Source organism: Monodon monoceros, unplaced genomic scaffold, assembly GCF_005190385.1.
Source record: "Monodon monoceros isolate NGI ecotype Baffin Bay Population unplaced genomic scaffold, NGI_Narwhal_1 Super_Scaffold_17, whole genome shotgun sequence".
NCBI classification, from domain to species: domain Eukaryota; kingdom Metazoa; phylum Chordata; class Mammalia; order Artiodactyla; family Monodontidae; genus Monodon; species Monodon monoceros.
This window is the reverse complement of record NW_021703773.1, coordinates 7,679,162-7,702,610: the sequence shown is the minus strand read 5'-3', so window position 1 is coordinate 7,702,610 and position 23,449 is coordinate 7,679,162. Positions and strand designations below refer to the sequence as shown.

General features: G+C 39.1%; 1 protein-coding gene and 1 pseudogene across 1 annotated transcript in view; both read left to right on the top strand.

Moving 5' to 3' along the window:
* UNC5D (unc-5 netrin receptor D) overlaps positions 1–23,449 on the top strand; it is a 606,988-nt gene that overhangs the window by 303,082 nt on the left and 280,457 nt on the right. The window lies entirely within an intron of this gene.
* On the top strand, positions 562–1,051 carry LOC114897661 (annotated as a pseudogene).

Genomic DNA, 23,449 nt, shown 5'->3' with positions numbered 1-23,449 from the left:
GTACCTGACATCCTAGTAGAGAAGCAGGAATAGACTATGCTTTATAAATAAGAAAAGTGATCTAGAAACTTAGAAGGTGAAAATGCTATGGAAAAAGGGAAAGTCAGGCCATGAGGGAGTGAAGAGGGACATGGGTTTCAGGATTAAACAGGGTCATCAGGGTTGGCCTCAGAGAAAAGGTAACATCTGAGCCGATGTAGAGAAAGTGACTAGCTGCCATCTTGCCTCCCTGCGTGTGTGTGCCTTATCTCAGCTGGTCTGCCCGAGACCCCCTGAGCGCCAACCCTAGTCCCCCGCGTGGGCCCATTTCCGCCCCAACAAGATACAAAAAGGCTCTGGACACCGGCATGGGAGGAGGATGGGAACGAGGGTGGGAAGTGCCCGGAAGGAGCGAGACAGGGAGAGACAGGGCAGGAGAGGAAGGCAATGCTACGGACAGGCGCACCCACTCAGGCTGACTTTTGGGGTCGAGGTCGGGCCAGGGGTGGCCGCCCTGGGGGCCAGGCGATGCCGTCTCTTGTCTCTTCTTCCACCTCGCGGCGGAACCCGAGGACAGGAGCCTCAGAGGAAAGAAACGATCATGCGCCAGGAGAAACTCGCCAAACTGCAGGCACAAGTGCGCACGGGTGGGAAAGGAACAGCTCGCAGAAAGAAGGTGGTTCATAGAACAGCCACAGCAGAGGACAGAAAACTTCAGTCCTCTTTAAAGAAGTTAGGGGTAAACGATATCTCTGGTATTGAAGGGGTTGCATATGTTCGCAAACCAAGGAACAGTGATCCACTTTAACAACCCTAAAGTTCAGGCATCTCTGGTAGCGAACACTTTCACCTGCACAGGCCATGCTGAGACAAAGCAGCTGACAGAAATGCTCCCCAGCATCTTAAACCAGCTTGGCGCAGACAGTCTGACCAGTTTAAGGAGACTGGCTGGAGCTCTGCCCAGTCTGTGGATGGAAAAGCACCACTTGCTACTGGAGAGGAGGAGGTTGATGAAGTTCCAGATCTTGTGGACAATTCTGATGAGGCTTCCAAGGACGAAGCAGACAATTGAGTCAGCTTCTGAAGAGGATAAATCTTGAAGTTACTGGGAACCTGCTATTTTATATTGTGACTGCTTTTTAAAATTTTGTTTACGGATCCGATAAAATCTAGATCTCTAATATTTTTAAGCCCAAGCCCCCGGACACTGCAGTTCTTTTCAGTTTTTGCTTATATACAATTCATTCTTTGCCACTAATTAATTAAGGTGAAGAAGCCTGGGAATAAAGTTTGAAACAAAGGTTAATGAAGTTCTTTGCCTGGTTTTTTTTTTTTTAAAAAAAAAAAGGAAAGTGAGATCATGATGATGACTCCTCTGTCTGGAAATGCCAAAGGTTCGTAATCTCGCTCAGACTCAAACTCAAAAGTCCAGGGACCTAAAAGGGCCTGCATGTGTGCTGTCGCCATCCCTTCCTTATTCTCATCTCCTCCTCTCCACCCTTTGCCGCCTCCCCACCCTCCCCCATACACACCTCTCTCCACATTTGCTTCCTATGGTTTGTCTAGTATTAAAGGCACACTCTCACCTCATGACCTTTGCATGTACTATTCCCTGTGCTTGAAATGTTCTTTCCTAAATATGCATTGCCTTCTTACCTCCTTTGCCATCCTAAGCCCTTCTAGCCACACTGTCATCAATTGTAATTCCCTCTTTACCCAACAATCTCTTCCCTGCTCTATTTTTTTCTACAGAACTTTGTCATCATCTAACATGCTATATATTTTTAAATATGTTGAAAATGTGTATATTGTCTGTCTCTCCCTGCCCTAAAAATGTCAACTACTTGAAGGGGAGGGATTTTGTCTCCTGATACTCAGTATTTCACTCCTAGCATGGTGCATGGTGCATGAAGCAGAGAAGGCATCAGAGAAATTGTCCTTGAGCCACTGAATGGTGTTGTGTATAGTGGTTACTTACCTGTTAAATAGGTTCTTTTAAGACCTCTGAAAAGAGTTTGCTTTTTAAAACTAGACAATGCATGCAACTGGTCATTTTGTTTACATCATTCACTTAACATTTTTAAGCATTGCAAAAATACACTTCACCGACGGATTGCCTAAAATTCCATTTGAGGAAATTGGAATCAATTGCTTATCATTACAAACACAAGCCACATAAATAAGAAATTTATTGGTGAAAAGGGTGTGGGGGTAGGAAGAGCCTCCAAGTTAAAGAAAGTAGATCGAATTAATTTGTTTAGTATTAATTTGTTCAGTATGGTGTTTCAGTAGAACCCTCATTCCCCACCTGTCCTTCAACTGGATCCATCATGCATCTCAGCAACCAGGTGACCTAATAAGGAAAGAATGGTTGAGCAATTCATATGCAAAACTGTGGACCTGGAGTGCTGGTGTGCAATCCTCTCTCCATCATTAACATGCTGCAGACCCTTTTAGCTTCCCCTGCCATCACCTGCCCACCTGCCAAGCTCTTAGGGAGTGAGCAAACGAGGGCTTTCGAGAGAAACCTTGAAGAGACATTATCAGAACACCAGAGTGATCCAGCTGTGCATCACAGAGCAGATGGAACTTGTTGCAACCAACCAAGAAGAGTCAAACCCGACATCCATTTCCGGGCTGGCTTGTGCACAGTATCCTAATCTGAGCAGATAAGCTCCCGTCGCTGGGAACAAGGTAGTGGTAGAAAATGGTCTTTTGGTTCTTGCATCCCGACCTGGGAGATGCTACTAACCAAGTACAGCTTTTAACGTGCCTTTACTTTGTTTGAATGTAACATTTCTTTGGCTTTAAAAGTCTGAAAGTATTTTCTTCTTCTTTAGTGGCCATTCAAACACAAAGCGAAATCAACATTTTAACATTCAGATAAGCAAGGAGTTCGTTTGGAGTTCGTTTACAGTTCGAGATGTGGAGGACACTGCTTTTGTGTGAGAATATTTGAAATTTCCACGAGTTATTGCACATTCATTCCTGGAGTTTTCATTGCAGAAAATTGCCAGAAGGAATGGATTTTGTCTTCTTCAGCTGGCAGAACAATTTTCCACCTGTCGCCCAAATATTTGATGAGAAGGATTATGTTGCCGCCTCTGAAAGTTTATACTGTGGATCCTTCGGAAGTGAGGAGGTCTAATGAAACTACTACCCTGATATCAGAGTCCAGCTTGCTAAAGCATCTGTGAAGCTGTGGATGGATTTCTGATGGTTAGGGCAATTTCTGAAAGACTAGCTTCAGTGATGCGCACACACACACACTCTCAACCGGCTGCATGGCAAATGATGTTTTTCTTTTTTTTTTTTTTTTTTTTTTTTTTGCTGTAACAATATTCTTGTATTCAGCGGAACTCTTGTGTGGCCTCGCCAAAGATCTGCATTAATTGCCTGAAATTATTGTTCATCTTCCTGGTAAATGGAACCAAGAAGGAGCACCGGTCCATGGCTATAGATGAAATTGTCATTTGATTTCAGGTTCGAGTAATGTATTGTCTCCGTTGAGTTTTACACTCCTCTGTTGTTGGATAGGTATCTTCCGCATAGTACAATCAGCAGAAACATTTCAAAATTCCGTGCGTAATGGCAGCAACCTTTTAACCTGTCAGAATAAATATAAAACTGTTTTTCCCTTGTTGCTTCCAACACTTTACGGACTTCATAAGTAATAATATTGCAGCTGTCAGAAGAATTTTTCTGGAGCATAGATTTTACTGTGCCGTGTCAGGACTCCACAGTTGCCACAGAGGAAAGGCTAAAATTCTTGGGCTGGCATTCCTGTCCCTGGTTAATGAGGCTCTGACTTAGCTATTTTCACTTATTTTTTATGCTCCCATGTACCTTACAAGTGAGTGAAACTGAGCTGTTATTTCCTACGCATTCTTTGTAGATTTCCTAATCCCCATACTTTTGTCTGTGCTGTTTCTCATCTTTATCAAATTCAAATTTTACCTACCCCTCATTACCTAACTCAAATTCTACTCTCCCCAAAAAGCCTTCCAAAAACTATGCAGCTAGAGATAATATATTACTTTCTGAACTCAGACCACTTCATAGACATGGTTTATGAAATCTTTCCATTTGTTTTTTATTCCTATCGGTTGCATACAAATCTCGAATAAGATAGATTCCATCGTTAAAAGCATTTTGTTGTGGTGTTAACGTGAACATGATAGCCTTGCTCCAAACAGAATTGCGTGTTTCTCTTAAAGTCTGCTCCGGTTTGTACTGGATGTTGGTACAGTTGACACTTGAATCCCACAGGTTTGAACTGCGTGTGTCCACTTATACACAAAATTTTTTTCGATAGTAAATGCTGCAGTGCCACATGATCTGTGGTTGTCTGAGTTGGCAGGTGCAGAAACTGAAGATACAGAGGCAGTGCTTCAGTGGGAGGCAGACGCAAATTATACCTGGATTTTCAATTTCACAGAGAGTGGGCGCCCCTAGCCCCCATGTTGTTCAGGGTTCAGCTGTACCTCTCACAGCTCATTAGTGTCAGCTGACTGGCACTGGCGTTTTGCCACCCCAACAGAGCTTCACCAATCTGCAGAAGCCACTGTGTTGATCATAATCTTTCCCATATGATATTTTCAACTGATGGGAACAACAGCGTTCACACCAGGAACACCCGAGACAGAACCGAATAGCTCATCATAAATCAACCCTTCAGCTCTCTTCCTCGCTCTGTCTCTGCTGCCCCCCCACCCCCCAGATGCACCTACCCAGACCTTCCCCTTCAGGCTCAGCCCCTGCAGGGGCTGCTTCCTCCTCCCTCTATCTGGGCACAAATCCTCGGGGATACCTTTACTTTGTGCATCCCAAGAAGAGCTGTGCCATCCTGTGTAAGCGGCGGCATGTAAGTGTATAAAGAGTCCCAGGTTGGACATGCCACGTCTTTTTCGAGTGTTAATTTTACTTGAAAGTATGAGGTCATTATTTTTTTGCTTTGGTTTTATTCACGAGATGTATTATAAAGCAAAACTCAAAATTTGGCTGAATTTTACGATGCAGTAGATACCAGAGAGATGTCTTGTTCACGGTCCTGCTATTGTTTTCGCCGACACTCTTTAGAGATCTTACATTCATTCTTCTCTGCCAGCAGGATGATTTCAGTACAATAATTGAAGACTGTGATGCCATCTAGCCTCTTTAGTTGATTGATTTTTGTCCCCTCTCTTTGCCTTATTTTCTTTTTTAAAAAAATTTATTTCTTTTTGGCTGTGTTGGGTCTTCGTTGCTGAGTGCAGGCTTTCTCTAGTTGCGGTGGGTGAGCTGGGATTCTCTTTGTTGCGGTGCGCGGGCTTCTCTTGTTGCGGAGCACGGGCTCTAGGTGTGTGTACGGGCTTCAGTAGTTGTGGCTCGTGGGCTTAGCTGCTCCACGGCACATGGGATCTTCCCGGACCAGGGATCGAACCGTGTTGGCAGGTGGATTCTTAACCACTGTGCCACCAGGGAAGTCCCTTTGCCTTATTTTCTAAGATTTTTTCTTTACTTCTCCCCCAAACCAACGGTTCTGCCCCAGCTTCATAAATGTGCCTACCTTTAACTTCTCTGTTTGAGGCAGCAGAAGGCTAATAGAGCGTCTAGATTGTCATGCAGTTTGGGTCAAAGAATTTGGGACCCAGATTGATGGATGGAAAAGAGTGGAAAGGGTAGGACCTGGTTCTTGCTGGGGTCATGGCAGTTCTGTAATAAAGCAGATCTTAACATGGGGGACAATAGGGATTTTTTTTTTGTTTCCATTCTCTTTTAAAGAGAGGGAAGTAAGATCGGGAAGGTACACTTACTTGTTTGTGTGTGGATCTGTGCTTCTCTACAGCTGGGAGAGATTAAGAGAGGGGCTACCATCCGCTGAATTTTAACCTAGGGTCCTAGGATGCTGTAGATTTGTAGAGCAGTTGGGGGTGTGCAGTACTTTCAGCAGTTCACAAAGCATAATGCAAAGTGTGCCTTTACTCACGATGCATTTTTCTGCTTTCGGCTGGAATTTTTGAAATTTGGTAGAATTATATTGGTAATGATGGATTAATCAGAGATTCTGACTGTTGTTGTCTCTGAGAATTTTTAAAAATACAGAAAAAGCAAACGCTTGTATACCCATCTTTCACCCTGCTGTTTCTTAGTGATTGATCATAAGTAGTAGTATTTTCCATATCCGCTTGATAGATTTTTTAACAAGAGAAATAAGTAGTACGGATAAAATTAAAGTGCTTTTTCTTCCAAACCCCTTTCCGTCTTCTTTCCCTTCGCCATCTTCCCAAGAGCAGCTTCTCTCAATAATTTAATAGCCTTCTATTTTATTTTCATATTTTAGCATACATCTTATATACTTGTGAGTACATAATTTTCATTGCATTGCTTTATGACTATAATTTATAAAACTTTACAGAAATGGACTCCTACAGAATATATCCTTCTGTAACATGTTTCATTCTTTTCTCCTCTCATGTAACATAAATTGAGATGTATCCATGTTGGTAGATCGATTGATGGTCCCTGCTGACTACAGTATAGTAGTTTATTCCATGAATACGCCTTATTTGATTTGTTCTACTCTCATTAGATTTTTTTTTTTTTTTCTAGAAAGCATCTAGAGCATACTTAATGTGTGCTTATCTGGGCTCATGTCCTGATGGAAGTTTCTATATTTCTTTAATTACTAAAAAGCAGTGGGGGAAATTATTTAACAAATGTCGTTTGCTAGGCAGAATCCTTTAAATCGTGGACTCCAAAGGATTTGGATGCCATTGATGTAATGCACCTCTCTGCCCATGAGCAGGGCTCAATTTAAGTCCTCTTACAGATTTTCTCTCTACTCTACCCTTTGAAAAAATACCAGAGTATGGGTCCGCAAATCCCTTTGGTTACATATTTTAGTTTCTCCAAACACTAGAGTTCAGAAGTTTTTCGTAGCATTTGACCTACATTCCTACTTCTGTCATTGAAGCCCCATTGCCTCTTGCTTTCTCCAGAAGTACTGAAGACCAGGTACTTGACTCCAGTCTTAAAATAACCCTTTCTATCCCAATATGCTGATTTGAAGTTCTTTTTTCCCTTAGCCTGCAGGAATGTGGTCTCTTTAAATCCTTCTCCTAGGATTTCTTCCCCTAGATCATTTGGGTAGTTTTAATGCAGGCCTTTTTTAGATTTATTTTTATCTTTAGTTTTATAGTGCTTAAAGCTAAAAAAAAAAAAAAATCTTATGATGGGCTTGAACAGGACTGAAGAGATCATCTCATAGCTTTTATATGTGACTTCTGTGTTTATACTTATGTATATATGTATTTGTCTCCTTATTCAGGAAATGATATATTGTGTTCCTTCTGCTTAGCAAGCCTTACACATTTACAACACACATATACTCACACTCACACACACACACACACACACACACACACACTCTCATAGTACTGCATGGCTAGATTATACTTAGCATGTGGCCTATTAGGTTGGCCAGTTATGCCTTTTGATATGTTGCACAAAGACAGTTGTTACCGTTTTTTACTATTTAGGCATTTTAGTTGATTAAAAAAAAAAGGGGGGGGGTGACTAGAGCATGCCAGAAAATGTGTAAAGAAAATTCATAGCAGGATTGTTTTCAATAGCAAAACAAAACAAAGTATAAAATGGCCATTCACAGGAGAATGGATAAGTAAATCATGATGTAGCCACACAATGGAATACTTCGATGAAGTGTATGAACCTCAACCACATACGTTGGCAATGATGAATTTTAAAAACAATGTTGAGGGCAAAAAGCAATCAGAAGAATAAGAATGGCCAATAAACATATGAAAAGTGGCCAGAAGCATTAGCCCTTAGGGAACTACACATCACAACCATGAGAAACTACTTCATATTAACACTAGGATGCCTGTATTCAGTAACAAAGCTAATAAGAATAAGAGGATGTGGAGAAATTTGAATCTTTATACATTGTTGGCAGAAACGTAAAATTATACAGCCATTGTGGAAAAGAGTTGGTTGTTCAGAGTTAAGCGTAGGGTAACCATACAACTCACCAATTTTACTCCTAGAAATACCCGAAAGAAATGAGAACATATGTCCGTGCAAAATCTTGTTTATAAATGTCCATAGAAACATTATTTACAGTATGAAAATGTCCCAGATATCCATCAACTGATGAATGGATAAACTATGGTTTATCCATGCAGTGGAATATTCCTTGATAATAAGGAAGGAAGTCTAGAGATACGCTACATGGATGAACCTTCCACGCAACACAAACGATCACATACTGTATAATTCAATTTACGTAAAATGTCCAGAATAGGCAAACTTAGAGAAAAATTGGATTAATGATTGCCAGGAGCTGGGGTCAGGGGAAGAGGAGGAGTAGCTGTTAATGGGTACAAGATTTCTTTGGAGGGGGGGTGATAAAAATAGTCCAAACTTAGACTGTAGTGATAGTTCCACAAATCTGTGATTTTACTGAGACCACTGAATTGTATACTTCAAGTGGTGGATTTTATGGAAGGGGAATTCTATCTCATTTTATGGAAGGGGAATTCTATCTCAAAGATTTTTTTTTAGTCAGAAGAATGAGTGTACTCTTCCAATTTTTATAAAGTTCGAAACCAGTCAACTAAACAATACGTTGTCTAGGGTTGTATACCCATATGGTAAAAACATAAACAGAAAGGGGGAAATTATCTGAAAAAAGAAGGGAAAAAAACCAACAGCACAGACTGGTGGTTGTTAGCACTGAGCTTCAGATGGTATCACAGCAGAAAATTACAGAGCCATGGTGTTGGGAATATTCTGTTTTCTTAGGTTGGATCGTGTGTTCCTTTTACTGTCATGCTTCATTTCTGATGTTTACGTATATTTTAATCAGTGTGTATTACTAAAAATTTTATCTGCATCAAGTACTTTATAGTAAAATTCTGAATGCATCCTTCTCTGCCTTATGAAGAACCTATATTGTTCCACTAATGTAACACGTGCTCTGTTTATACTGTTTCCATTCCCTTAAAGAGACTAGTAGGGAGGGCCTGTCGGTGGGCATCCAGTAGACGTGGCCCATTGCTTAGCTGGCACATTAATGAGCTTTAGGTTGTACAAATCTGAATTGTTATGTATTAGAAAATGGAGGGAATGCAAATTGTTTTCCCTAAAAGTCAGTTTTGTTGTTGTTTTGCCCTTTAAGAAGGAATAGGCAGGGGAGGAATAGGTGAGGGTAAGAAGTGAGAGAAAAATGACAAAATTACGTGGGGGAGTAGACAAGTTATTTTCATGAAAACGGAAATCTGATACCCAATTTATATTATGTTTTCCTGAAATTTAAATGCCATCCAGCTCTGGGGACATTAATATAATCCTGCTGTCTAACAAAGACTTTGTGTAAGTAAACTTGATTGAGCATTTATTTTTAATGTTTTGATGGTTTTTTATTGATATAGTTTACATATAACATATTTCAGTTGTACAACTTAATAACTTTATATTTGTATCTATTGCAAAATGATCACCATAAGTCTAGTTAACATCCATCACCATCATAGTTACAAATATTTTTTCTTGTGATGAGAACTTTTAAGGTTTGCTCTCTTAGCAATTTGGAAATGTGCAATGCAGTGTCATTAACTGTAGTCACCATGTGGTACATGACATCCCCAGTGTTTATAAGTAGAAGTTTGTACCTTTTGACCCCCTTCATCCATTTCACCCATCTTCTACCTCCTGCCTCTGGCAAACCCCAATCTATTCTCTGTATCTGTGAGCTCAGTTTTTTGTTTGTTCGCTTTGGTTTTTAGATTCAGCATACAAGGGAGATCCTAGAGTATTTGTCTTTCTCTGTCTGACTTATTTTCACTTAGCATAATACCCTTAAATTTCATCCATGTTGTCATAAATGGCAAGATATTCTTCTCCATTTTGGCTGAATAATATTCCATTGTATATGTATATGCCACATTTTCTTTGTCTATCTGGCCATCAATGGACACTTAGGTTGTTTTCATATATTGGCTATTTTAAATAATGCTTTTATGAAAAACATAGTTTTTTGAGTTAGTGTTTTTGTTCTCTTCTGATAAATACCCAGATACTGCTGGATCTATTTTAAAGTTTTGAGAAAACTCCATACTGTTTTCCATAGTGGCTGCACCAATTTACATTCCCACCAACAGTGCACGAGAGTTGCCTTTTCTCCACACCCTCAGCACTTGTTATTTGCTCTCTCTTTGATGATAGCCATTCTAACAGGCATGAGGTGACGTCTCATTGTGGCTTTGATTTGCATTTCCCTGATGATTAGTGATGTTGAGCACCTTGTCATGTACCTGTTGATCATCTCTATGTCTTCTTTGTAAAAATGTCTATTCAGGTCCTCTGCCCATTATAAATAGGAATTTTTTTTTTTTTTTTTTTTTTTTTGCTATTGAGTTGTATGAGTTCTTTGTATATCTTGAATATTAGCCGTTTATCAGATATATGATTTGCAAGTTTTTTTTATTTGGTAGGTTGCTTTTTCATTTTGTCGATGGTATCTTTTGCTGTGCAGATTTTTTTTTTCTTTTTTAAGAAATCATGGAAAAGAGCTATGTTTTAGGACTGATTATGTCAAGAGGAATGGCATCAATGACATAGAGACTTAGCTGATAAACTAATTTAGGGAGAGGGGAGAAAGAGCTAAGAAAATGCTCAGTCTCCCCGACTTCTCCCATAGGTTCCTTACAGATATTAGCAGTAGTTGATCTTAATTTGTAATTTCCAACCCCACGAATGCACTCAGTTTGGTAGGTGAGAACCCCGTTTGAAATCCCTTTTGAATCTTAAAAAATAGTAGTGTATCCCTGGGTTACATGACTATTCCATCTGAAATATCCCTATTGACCTCTTTTATACGTCTTTCTGTTTTTATATGCCCCCTTTTCAAAATCGTAAAAGTTACGTGACATTTTTAGTGGCTGCTCTAAGGTTGTGACACACTTATCTAAATTGCATCTCATCAGCACTTTAATGAACAAACTCTTTATTAACCCAGCCTAAATCGAAATGTTTTTAAAAATTAGAGCAGTGATCAACCATCAGGCTCTGTGTGCTTAGCTCAGATGTTAAAACTTCAGATCCCCTGAGGAACAATTCACATGATTGTTGGAGTATCCAAAGTCTTAAATCCATTCCCCATGTTCCCCATCCCCCAAGACACTGTACCCAACACCCCCACTAACCCTAATATCCTCATATAATATCTGCTAATTCTGATAATTAACATTTTAAAATGTTTATTTTGTTCTGTGGCTATTTTTGGAATAAATGCTGTGACAATGCTCTAGCTAACTGGCATGGTACTTGGATGCCTAAAATCAGATTCAAGGAATCACTTCTCTAATCAGTGTTGCACTCACTTGGCAATAATCTGATCCAAACTCAACTCTCCTAATCTTTGATGAGCTCTCATGTGGAGCCAACTCTCAATTCCCTCAAAGAGAGACGTTTCACTTGCCCTTTTTCTGATCAGTGGAGCCCTCACAGAACTCCAAGAGTTTTCCAAGATGATTACAATGAGCACCGCGATTGCAACCAATTCCTAAAATGCCTTGGGATATTTTTACCCTGCAAGCTGTTTATGCAAAGAGAGGAAGTTTCAACTAGAAGGAATGAAATAGTTTAAGGCATCTTTGGGTTTAAATGTCAGATTTTTTCACTAGAATCTCAGTATTCCATGGTAGAAAGAACTCTGTTTCTTAAGAGAGGTGTTTTCCAGTCCCCTAATCTTGACTCTGCCATTAACCAGATTTGTAAACTTGGACAAGTTACTTAGATTCCAAGATTGGCACTTCTCTCATCTGTAAAGTATGAGTTAAAATGGATGATTTCTAGAATGCCTGCTAGCGTTAACATGCAATGTTCACAAAGATAGATTTAGACCACTCTGCCCCTTTCTGCTTTTTCTATAACAAAGACACCCCAACTATCCATCTAAAGTTTTTTCTTAAGGACATGTGTTTTCAAAAACACAGCACGATGTTGACTTTTACCTTTGCTCTAAGTACTTACAGAAACCTGGTTAAGAGCATTTACCAAGTAATGATTCTTTGCTGTCTACCAGCTTATCATAGTAAAGTATATTAAACAGATCTAGAAAGAGTTCCTTCTTTATCTACTTTTGTGATTTAAGACCTATTTTTACTCATAATGGCATCATTGTTTTGGCTTATCTAGAACATTAATTCACAATCAAGAAAAGCAACCATGAAGAAATATATCACGTCTGTGTCAATAGATAATTATGTATCAATAGATGATTTTTAAGAACTGACAGATCTGATTATTGGAGGGTCCCATGGATAAAATCAAGTTGGAGTTTCAGAGCAACTTCAAAGAACTTCTAAAATTAAAAATGTACTCTTTCAGCTCTTTAACTTGTTTTAATTGGGCAGAGAGGCAATGTGTTACTTGCAAAGTTTTTAGTCATAGTAAAATCCAGTTCAGCTATTAAAAAAGAAAATCTTTTCTCTCCTGCCCTAGAATGTTCATAGAGTCTACAAATATGGTCTTATTTTGTGTGTGTCCCAAATATAAGTGGCATAATTATCTCCATATTTGGCTCATTAAACATTACATTCTTCTGTGAATCACTGCAGCGTGACAATGCCCCAGCCATGAAATAGTTGCCTGTGAGACAAAGGGGAAAAGCACGATTCTGTTCTAGTAGTTTTACCTTTAAGTCTATTGTTGTCATTTGAGAACATTGCTTTGATGTATAATTAATCTCACTGAAATCTAGTGTCTTCCACTGACTAATAGAAAACCCATAATCTGCATTTATGGCAAGCCCAGACCTTCAACCAAACCTGGGGTCCACGTTGATCTTGAAGGTTCGTGTTGTTCCCTGCGGTCATAGGGAGAGTAGTACATTCTTCAGAAAGCGGCTCCTTGAGTCCTTGGACACCAGAGTTATAATAAGAGCGGGAACTTGTCTCATCCATCTCGCCATGTTCTGTAACGCAAGACGCGGCCTCAGAAGCATTTATTACTTTGGAAGCCAAGTGGACTCCTGGGTGGAGGAATACGCCCCCTGAGTTGTTGAGCTTGTCACAGCTCTTTCATCTGGGATTTGTGTGGGGTAGGATGGGGACCTCGGGGTGGAAGGCGAGATGAGTGAGTTATTTTGGTTTTCTGGAATGTTAACATCTTAATCTCTGCAGAATTATTTCTAAGAATTTTAAATGTTGGGAGATGAAGAATTTATTTTGTCTTCGCATATGAAGAAGATCTGTCTACTTTCTGCCATGCAGGAAGTGGGAATTAACCAGGAAAGATAAATGCTTACCTTAAATACGTTGATATTTTACTGAGTACTCAAATGTCCCTCCCTCATTTTTTTTAATGACCTGTGAATGCCCAGTTTGCTCCAGTTAAGTGTTTGCATGTTGTGATATATCTCATCTTTCAATACGCTCCGTGTCTGCCTCCGTCCTATAACCATGTGGCCAGGCACACTAGCTTTCTCCCTGGCTCGGTCTTCAGTCTGAAGAGTAATTCATTACTTTTATTCACCATCGGTCAAAAGTTTGTATGCCTTCACTTTCATCACAGTTTATTCTGGGCTTCTCTTTGTAATGGGAAGTCACTTGGAGAAAAACTTAAAGAAATATGAAACACCTTGTAAATTGTACTCTGAGACCTTGAGTAGTAAACAATTATAGGCTCCTTGGTTACTTTTTTTTTCTTTTTTCCAAATTGAGACTTTTAGGATCTTCTCTTTTCCCTTTAAGGACCTCCAGAGCTATTCTGTTGTCTTGCCAGTGGCTGTTGCATAGAGCAGATGACCAAGGAGGTGGTGTTTTGATTTGAATCCCTCCTATTTGGTGATAATCACTGTACTGCACTGGCTCCTTCCCAAAAGATGGACAACGTCCAGTGAGGTTTACTAGATTTCTGGAATCAACTAGTCATTTTTAGAGTTGACATTATCATCCATTCAGTGGAAAGAATGATTTCCATGTAGGTTTCATGATGCTACATTCCCCACCCCTAAAACTTTGTACACAACCCCCCACTAATCCAAATAACCTTATATACTTCTAATTCTAAAAATTAGCATTTAAAAATATTTTGCTCTGAGACTCAGTCAGATTTGCTTTTTCAGTTTTGCATCCTAGGAATTAGATATTAGTGATGAAATGGTACCATAGCATTTACCTAGGGTTTCTTCCAATGAGCAACTTGTAATGTCGCTTGTTAGCTTCCTCCGGCATTGCTGTGCTTTGTGTACATCGTACTGTCAACTTTAAGCCCTGTCTTAACACTGATTTTTAATGTCTTGACATTGTTGTCTTCCGATAGAGGTACTAAGTGTGCTTTATTTCTGTTTTGCAGTTATGTTGAATCCTAACCCTAATCGACTGTAAACACCTTTGAGAGCCTTTGGGTTGACGGTGCTAGATTTTTTTTTTTTTATTGAAGTATAGTTGATTTACAATGTTGTGTTAATTTCTGCTGTACAGCAAAGTGATTCAGTTATACATACGTATACATTCTTTTTCATGTTCTTTTCCATTATGGTTTGTTGCAGGATATTGAATATAGTTCCCTGTGCTCTACAGCAGGACCTTGTTGTTTATCCATCCTACATATAATAGTTTGCATCTGCTAACCCCAAACTCCCACTCCCTCCCTCTGCCATCTCCCCTTCCCTTTGGCAACCGTAAGTCTGTTCTCTATGTCTGTGAGCTTGTTTTAATGTATGTTAGGGCTACAAAAAAGATAGAGATAGGAGGAAAAACATGATAGTGCAGTGATGTTATTGACCAGGGTTCTTGGCCCTCTTTAATCAATAGAAACTGATCAGAGGCCAGACAAGAAATTCAGGCAAGGCTTTATTGAGGCTTCTGCTGTAGCAAGGGGGAGTGACAACAAGCAACAAGTTCCCTTGCTCCGTCCCTGAGAGGGGCAAGCTGCTTCCTTATATGGGGTGAGGGTAGGGATGTATCCAGGGGTCAGGCCGGAGGAGTGGCTTAAGTGGCTTGCCCACCCCTTTGGGGGTGTTGAGTGCAGGGGGGCATGCACGGTACACTGCTTTTGCTACAGACACCCTGTTTTTGCTCCTGGCTCTTCAGAAGTGGTAGTTGGGTTTTTGGTCTTTTTGTATCTTGTTGTCTATAGTTTGCCCCAACTGCGCATGCACACAGTTATTTTTAGTCCCTTAGAGTTTCTTTGTATTTTGACGCTAGCGGAGATGTTTGTCCAGGTGCAAGCACTGCAGCAAAGGGTCCTGGGTCCCAGCCTGTCTCAACATATCAATACCCATTCTTTCCTCTCCCTTCCTATCCCAACTTACCTAACAAGAACATTGTGTTCCGCTCTGGACTGCCCACTGCTGCTCTGGAAGTCACCTCTGAATGTTGGGGAATGTCTCATTCCTTCTAGAGCACATGGCCGCATTTAATTGATGGTTTAATATCTGCCACCAAAGTACCAACTCTAGTGTTGGTTGTTTCTTTTAGTTTTAAAACTTGTTCCGTAGTAGCCCAGGTAATTTCTGCTCTCCTCACCCAGACCCTAGGTACCAAGATAGCTAAGCGCTTGCTATAGGCTCTAGGTACCTGCAAGCTATCCACCTACTGATGACAAACAGCAAACAGGAACGGCCTAACAGTGTTCACATGATTGATTCATATTCATTTATACATGGAGGAGGAAGCTGAGACAGCTAAATTAAATCACATAAAGCAATTAAACTTCTCTGTTAGAGTGTTCTCTTTCTCCCATTCTTCTTGCTGACAGTATGCGTACCAGGCTTCACCCTAGTGCAATTAAGCTGATTCGGTGATACTAAGCTGCTCAAGTATGTAGTAGGCTTTTTTGTTGTTGCTTTTTTTCCCCCTGAAATTCCTTAAGTCGGATGCCAGATTCTCAAGGTACAACTTCAGGTCTTCTAAATGACGTACGTAAAGCTCTTGTCCAAACGCATTCCAGCAAAGACGAGTGACCTTAACCTTCCAAGAACATCCAGGTCCCCAGTATTGGCCACTGGGTTTCCATCTTAGATAGAGCATTGTAAGGAAAAGGTATGTAAAATTTTCAGGCATTTCTTGAAGTGCTGCCGAATAGACTGGGTTCTTGCTCTGATGGTTTCTTCTTCGCCAACAAAATAATCTTCAGGATGAAAATCTACTACTTTTTCATCCTCTGCCCATCCATCCATCCCTGAGTTGATGTTTAATAATTACAGTAGTGTGCTAACAATAATTTGTTATTTATTGATTGCTTAATATGCCATATAATATCCTAATAGGCTTATAATACTATATTATTCTCTTTCTACATGAAATAATATGAAGGATAAAGTAGCTTAGAGTTAGATTCAAATCCAGGTTTTCTTCCTAATGCATTATATGATCTTAGGCCAGATATCTAACTCCAAAGCCCACATCAGTTTCCTTGCATCAGGCTGCCCCTTGATAAAAGTTATCAGGAGGAACAATATTTTGTGCTTCAATACAACTTGGTGTAAATCTGTTTCCGACAGTGTCTAGCAGCTTGTCTAAGGAGGATGAAAAAAGTAAGCCCCCTCTATTGTACAAGTTCCACCTCCCAATCAGATAACTGTCACATCAGATCAGGATACAGCTTCTATTGTTGGTCACTAGTACCATGTGGTGTATTGTCAGTCTTTACTGAATCCCACATCCCAGCAGGCTCAACTAAATCTGTGTATTAGGAAAAATAACAAAGGAATTAAAGGCTTTTACATGAGCATCAAAATTTCATCCTCCTATCAACGTCTTAGGTGATTTCCAGAAGAAGGACTTTGTTGTACAAAGAAGGTCATCTCATTAAGAAATGGAAGACAAATCCTGTTCCTTTTGCTGTTCTTTATGAATCTCGCACATAAAATACTGATTTTTTTTTTAAGATGTCAGTTTTTTTCCTGCATAAGACCTTTTTTTTTTTGGTCTAGAGCTAGCCACTCTTGTCAATGTTGTTGATTTTGGAGTAGTGAAACTGATCTCTTGATTGCTGTAACTCCAAATTGGAGATGAATAAAGGAATTAATGGATTGGAGGAAATAACATAAAAGTAAGGTGTTTGGTGTTGCTTAGCACTTGATACTAAAACAATAGAAGCTATACATTTTTTAGATTCAAGTTGTTTTACTTTTAGAGATTATACAGTTAAACTTCCTAAAAATCTATAAAACATAAAATGGTAAAAAAAATGAATATGCAATTCATAAAAAGTAAATGAAAATAGTTGAATATTCTTTAATAGTCAAGTTTGCTAGTAATCAGAAAGTATATTTTAAACAATATTTGTTTTACCCATCAATTAACAAATATCCCCCAAACACGTCTTGGTGGTGAGGATGAAGAAAATTGGTAAACTCCTATAATGCTGGTGGTAATGTCAGTTTGCATTGTCCTTTTTTTTTTTGCGGTATGCGGGCCTCTCACCGCTGTGGCCTCTCCCGGTATGCGGGCCTCTCACCGCTGTGGCCCCTCCTGTCGCAGAGCACAGGCTCCGGACGCGCAGGCTCAGCGGCCATGGCTCACGGGCCCAGCCGCTCCGCGGCATGTGGGATCCTTCCGGACTGGGGCACGAACCCGTGTCCCCTGCATCGGCAGGTGGACTCCCAACCACTGTGCCACCGGGGAAGCCCTGCATTGTCCTTTTGAAAATAAATTTAGTCACACGTGATATGCACTTAGTACACATTTATTGCAAAGATAATGGTCAAAAGTTTCATCACAGTTTCATTTATCTATGTAATTATTTATTTAGAATATCACACTCTTTGCCTTCATGGAACTTAAAATCGAGAGGAAGGTGCACTGATATATATGAAAAACTATGTATTAGTACAAAGCATTATGGAAGGACAAAGAAAAGGAAGGTAACACAGAATTTTTGTTGTTCCAGAAGGGCTTCATATATGATGTGCCAACTAAGCTGAACCCTGAGGATAAGAACAGGCTATTAAGCAAAAGAGGGCCAAAACAGTACTTTGGACAGAAGGGAAAACTTGGATGCCAGTCCCAGATGAAGAGCATTTGACCCCTGAAAGAACTGAGCAATAATCCCTCTAGCCCCCTTGTGGTGAAGTGATTTGGCAGGAAGCTAGAGACGTAAGCACAGACCAGATCATGAAAGGTCTTGCTTGAAAGCCATGTCAGAAAATAGGAATCTTATCCAAAGGATTTGGAGGGTTTTTACGACAGAATGACATGTTTGAATTTGGATTTGGCAAAGTTCATTCTGCGTGTAGGATGGATTGAAGGAGGGCAATCAAGAATGTTGATGACGACAGGACCAGTTGTAGTCATTGAGGGGAATGATGGTGGTGGCCAGTGTAATGGGAATAGGGATGAAGAGCTGGTCTTGAATTTAGGAGACAGAACCAATAGAGCTTAGTGTTAAATTGGATGTGGGAGGGTGAGCAAAGGAAAAGTAGGCGACCTCCAGGTTCTAGCTTGGGGGACTTAGTGAATATTAGGACTATTCTTTGACTTAGGGCATATGGTCCAAATAGTAGGTATGAGGGGCTAAGCCCTAAGTTCTGTTTCAGGCATAAGAAGTCTGTGAGATCTATGGGGACATTTAGGTGAATACATCTAGAGGCAATTTAATGTACAGGTTTGAAGCTGCAGAGAGAAGTGCTAAAGATATATATTCATGTGTAATCAGGATATAGATGATAAGTGGAGAATTAAAATATCAATGCTATAAACCTAACATTTAGAAACAACGAAATGTTAAAAAGTAAGGAACTACCAAGAACAAAACTGACATATCTACTCTTAGTCATTAAGAATTGGTTTAATGAAAAGTTAATAATACCATGAGATACTATGAGACAAAATGAGATACTATCTTGAAGTATACATACACATATGTATATATATCCTATTCACAGAAAGCCAAAATATTAAATATACATCTGAAAAAGAAAGATGAGAGAATGAAAGACACCTCATTATTAATAGTATTAGTCTTTGGGAAGTTGGTAACTATGGATAACAATGTTTTCTTAAAATACATATATTATTTGTACTTTTCTATAATGTAGCATTGTATAATAAGCCATGATTTTCAATAGAAAGTACATCATAAAACGTTAGGTTTTTTTACATTGTATTTGATTTTACAAGAATATTTGCAAGTTACAATGTCATCATAAAAGAGATTTTACAAGATTGTTTGCTCGGTAGAATTTCTCAGTAGACATTGATACAAAATGTAGTTGTAAATTTAATCATTTGTGTCCCACCCAGACAAAAGCAGCATATATAATGGGGAAAATACTCTAGTAGATGTCAGTAGAGAGATTTCAACCAAGTCTGCTCCTTAGAGCTCTTTAGCAAGTTGTTGAACCTCTGAGGGCCTCGATTGCTTCTAGGATAAGAGAATTGGCCCAGATTTTCTCGAAGATGAACTCCCACTCTATTTTGCCTGAGTCAAGGTCACATAGAAAAAGTTGTATCAAACCATGTTCCCGTTAAATCAGCCCATATTTATTCAGATATATGACTAAATGGTCACAGTCTGAGTGTTTAAATGTGACCTGACATCTAATGGAAGTGTATTTATTTCGAAGAGAATTTAGTGTCTGTTCCTTATGTTTTTGTTTCCCCTCTTTTGTTGCTTGTTTTTGTCATGAAAAGATTGAAAGTCCCTGCTGTGTTAACGTGTAGAACATAAAACCCCAAGCTCTTCCTGAAAGGTAATTTTCCAAGAATGAAAAATATGAGAATGGTGTTGGATTGTTTGGTTTTCTGTCATTCAGTGTTGCATTAAAACAACCATTCTTCCATAACTATGAATGGCCTCACTCTTGAAAACTGTCAGTTACAAGTGAAAAGTGATAACACGCTGAAAGCAAAGCCTTTCCCAATTCCCACTAGGTTTTCAGATGAATTTGAAACCTAATCAATGGCCCACACTCATACTTAAATGTATCCATTATGGGGGGAAAACTTAAACAATTTTTAAGCTCCATCTTGAACACCGTTTTCAGTAAAATATTACCCTTTTAATTTTACATTTTAAAATGAATAATTTTTATCAACCTTACAGTCTAATTTTTTCCATTTCCCCCCCAGGGACATATTTGTTTGTTTTTGTCCTGATTGATTAATTTCAATATACTAGAAGTTAGACACCATGAAGTAAAATCTAGATGTTGCCGTAGTTTAGTTTACAGAGGCTTTTATATGCCTTCACTGGAATAGAAAAGTGTGTGTGTGTGTGTGTGTGTGTTCTGATTCAAACTGTTTATTTAAGAACACATTTTAAAATGTTGAAAAAGCAAAACAATAAAAATTTAAATCATCAGTAATCCCACCACACATAGAAAACCATTGGGCTAAATTTGGCCTCTTACTTTAGAATCCCTTTGGACAAACTCTTATTACGGGAACAGGCGTCTCATGCTGAATCTGATTGCACGTTGCTTGTTTCCACTAAGGGACAAGGCACCATCAGAACTAGTATAAAATCTCTGGCTTTGACCCAATTTCAGAATTCAGTTTTGCAGATGACTCAAGCAAGAGCTGAAATAGTGGATGATTTAAAAAAACAAAACAAAACAAAACAACTTCCCCTGTGGTCTTGGGAGAAATGTCAATTGTGTTAGTGTGGCTAAAAGAAAATAACTCCTTCTTCCATATTAGAACAAACATCGTTTCTTCCTCATTGAAAGCATGCACATGGAATTACTTTAGACTGGCCTTAGGGCTCATGCTATAAACCAAGACAGCTGTCTTTCTTTGATATGCTGATTACTCTGTGTCTACGTCTCAGAAAACTTAAAGGAAGGTGCATAGAAATAAGAGATGTTAGAGCCAAGTAGGTCCAATAGTTTAGTACAAATGTCAAAGTCAACTCTTCCAACTGAGTTATAAGGAAAACGATATTTAACTCTGCGTAACTCAACTGCCATTCCATGCACTCGTGGCACACATGTGCACGTACCATGACCTCAGTTGGAATGCCTTCCCCACGTGTTCTCCTTTTCAACTCCTACACCTGAACTATGCTGAAATGTAACCCTCCCCAAGATGCCTGCCACAGACCATCCCAAGGAAAGTTAGGCTTTCTCTCCTCTGTGCCCTGTGACATTTTGTTTATACTTCCAGTATACTGGTAGCATGCTTGTCATTGTTCTGTAATTATTTGTCTCTAATTTAATCTGAGAACTCCTTGAGGAAATTAACTATGTCTTAGTGTTTGTTGTTGTTGGTTTTTTGGCTGTGCTGTATGGCATGCCGGATCTTAGTTCCCTGACCCAGAGATCGAACCTGTGCCCCCTGCAGTGGAAGTGTGGAGTCTTAACCACTAGACCACCAGGGAAGTCCCCTCAGTTATCTTTCAACTCAATGTCCAGTACCTAGAACACGGTCTAACCTGAGTGCGTATGTACCCATATGTCAATTTAATAAAAAGATTGAATATGTTAAGGTAAATTGTGATAAGCTGGGGAATGATGAATGTGCTTTTATAAGCTCTACTGAATTCTGAAGTTTCTTGTGTGAGGAAGTAAGAAGGTCTCTTCAGATTCCTTTGAATGCATTGAAGTGTTGTTTACCATCTACTCTGCAGAATTTAAGATCTGCTCAATGGAACAATATCTTAGACCATGTATGAGAATGACACAGGTGACATGAACTATGCACATGCAGTGATATAAAGCATTTCCATTTTTATTAGAGGTTGGGAAGAAGGCAGATAATTTCTGAGTTTAAAAAAAGGTTTTATTGGGGCCTAGGGGAAGAGTCTGGGTTTCATAAATCGCATTAAATATTTGGTATGTAAAATTCCGGCTGTTCTTCATTAAATGGATACAGTGCATCCCCCATCTAATTAAGTAACCGTATGGAGACAAGTCATACTTACATAAACAAAAACAGAGAACCCAGCTCTATTGTGTTGTCTTAGATTATGTAACTTGGTTTCCCTGGTATGGCTTTCTGCTCTGACTTGGATATTGCCGTGGACCAAATACACTCCCAGAAACTGAATGGAATTTAAAGAGCTATTTCTAAGGTGACTTGCTTCATTTAACTATTGCAGTGAGGGAGGCCCTGGAATACTATGCAGTTTCCTACATTTAATAACTGCTTGCCTATTAAAGCCAGTAGTTTTGGGATGTGGCCAACAGGAAATCCATTGTGTATTATTACACTGCTTTACAGGATAACCATGAGCCTGGCGTATGGTTTAACCATTCATTACGTGTTTACTGAATAGATAAATGCCTCACAGCATGTTTTCCGAGTTTTTGACCTAACACGATTGCTGTAACATACATATGGGTAGCAAAGAGTAGAGATAGTTTATAAACAGTTCATATCATGAGGGCACTAGGATGAAAATAATAACCATCACAAAAATTGAAATATAAATTTCAGGGTAATAAGTTTTAGAATGGAAATCTAGATCATAATTATAATTCTCTCTCCTTTGTTTGCAGTTCTTTATCCAGGCAATGATGCTGATGGCATTGGTAGTGGTGGCAAATTAAATTTATGTAACATTTTATCATTTACTATATTTTTTTACATATGTTATCTCACTTTACCATCACAAAATACTAATACATTTTTATCACCCATTTTATGGATGAGAAAAATGGAACCTCAGTATTAAGTTACCCAAGGTAATAGAGTTGAACCAGACTTTAAATCAGGTACTTGATCCTAAAGTTCTCTGGTTTTACCAGATTTAGACTTTGCTTTATGGCCGGGTCATTGCTTGGACTTGGGAACAAATCTGCATGTTTTGTACCAGTGAGAAGATAAGAGTACTTTGGAGATAGAAGAGAAAAAAAGAAATGAGATGTATTTCAAAGTACTCTTGGCAAAAAAGTATGAAAATAATTTAGAATTCCTCAAAGTCTGTTGAAGCTCAACATCATTTATACTCTAACCTCATGGAGTGCCAGCACCCTTCACTGATGGTCCAAGGGTTTGTGACTCCCAATTTGAAATGACTTTGGGCTCCAGTGTAGCCAGTCCCATTACAAATTTCACATTTCAGACAGTCCAACATTGGCAGTTTTATATGGTTAAAAACATGATGGAATGAAAAAGCCCCAGTTCCAGTCCCTTTATTTTTGCTGAACTGTGTCCTTGTATTTTATATTCCTTGTATTTTATATATATATTCCTTGTATTTTAATTGGAGTTTTAGTGGTTAAATATTCCTGCTTAAAAGAAATGAAACTATTTCTAAATGCAATGTTGAAAAATCCTTCTCATTATTTTATTCTCAAACAGGCTTATTCTTTGACTTCTTTTTCTGTTCCTGACTTTAGAAAGGATGCCTAGTCAGTTGAATATAATTAGTTGAGTACTTGCTGTGCGATTCTCTCCAAAATATTTTCTCAAGACCTTCTCTAGGTGTGTCCATAACACACCCTTGCTGACCTGGAATTACAGTCCAGCCAAAGGGATCACTGAGCGATCTTTAATTGAATATTAGACTTTATCTT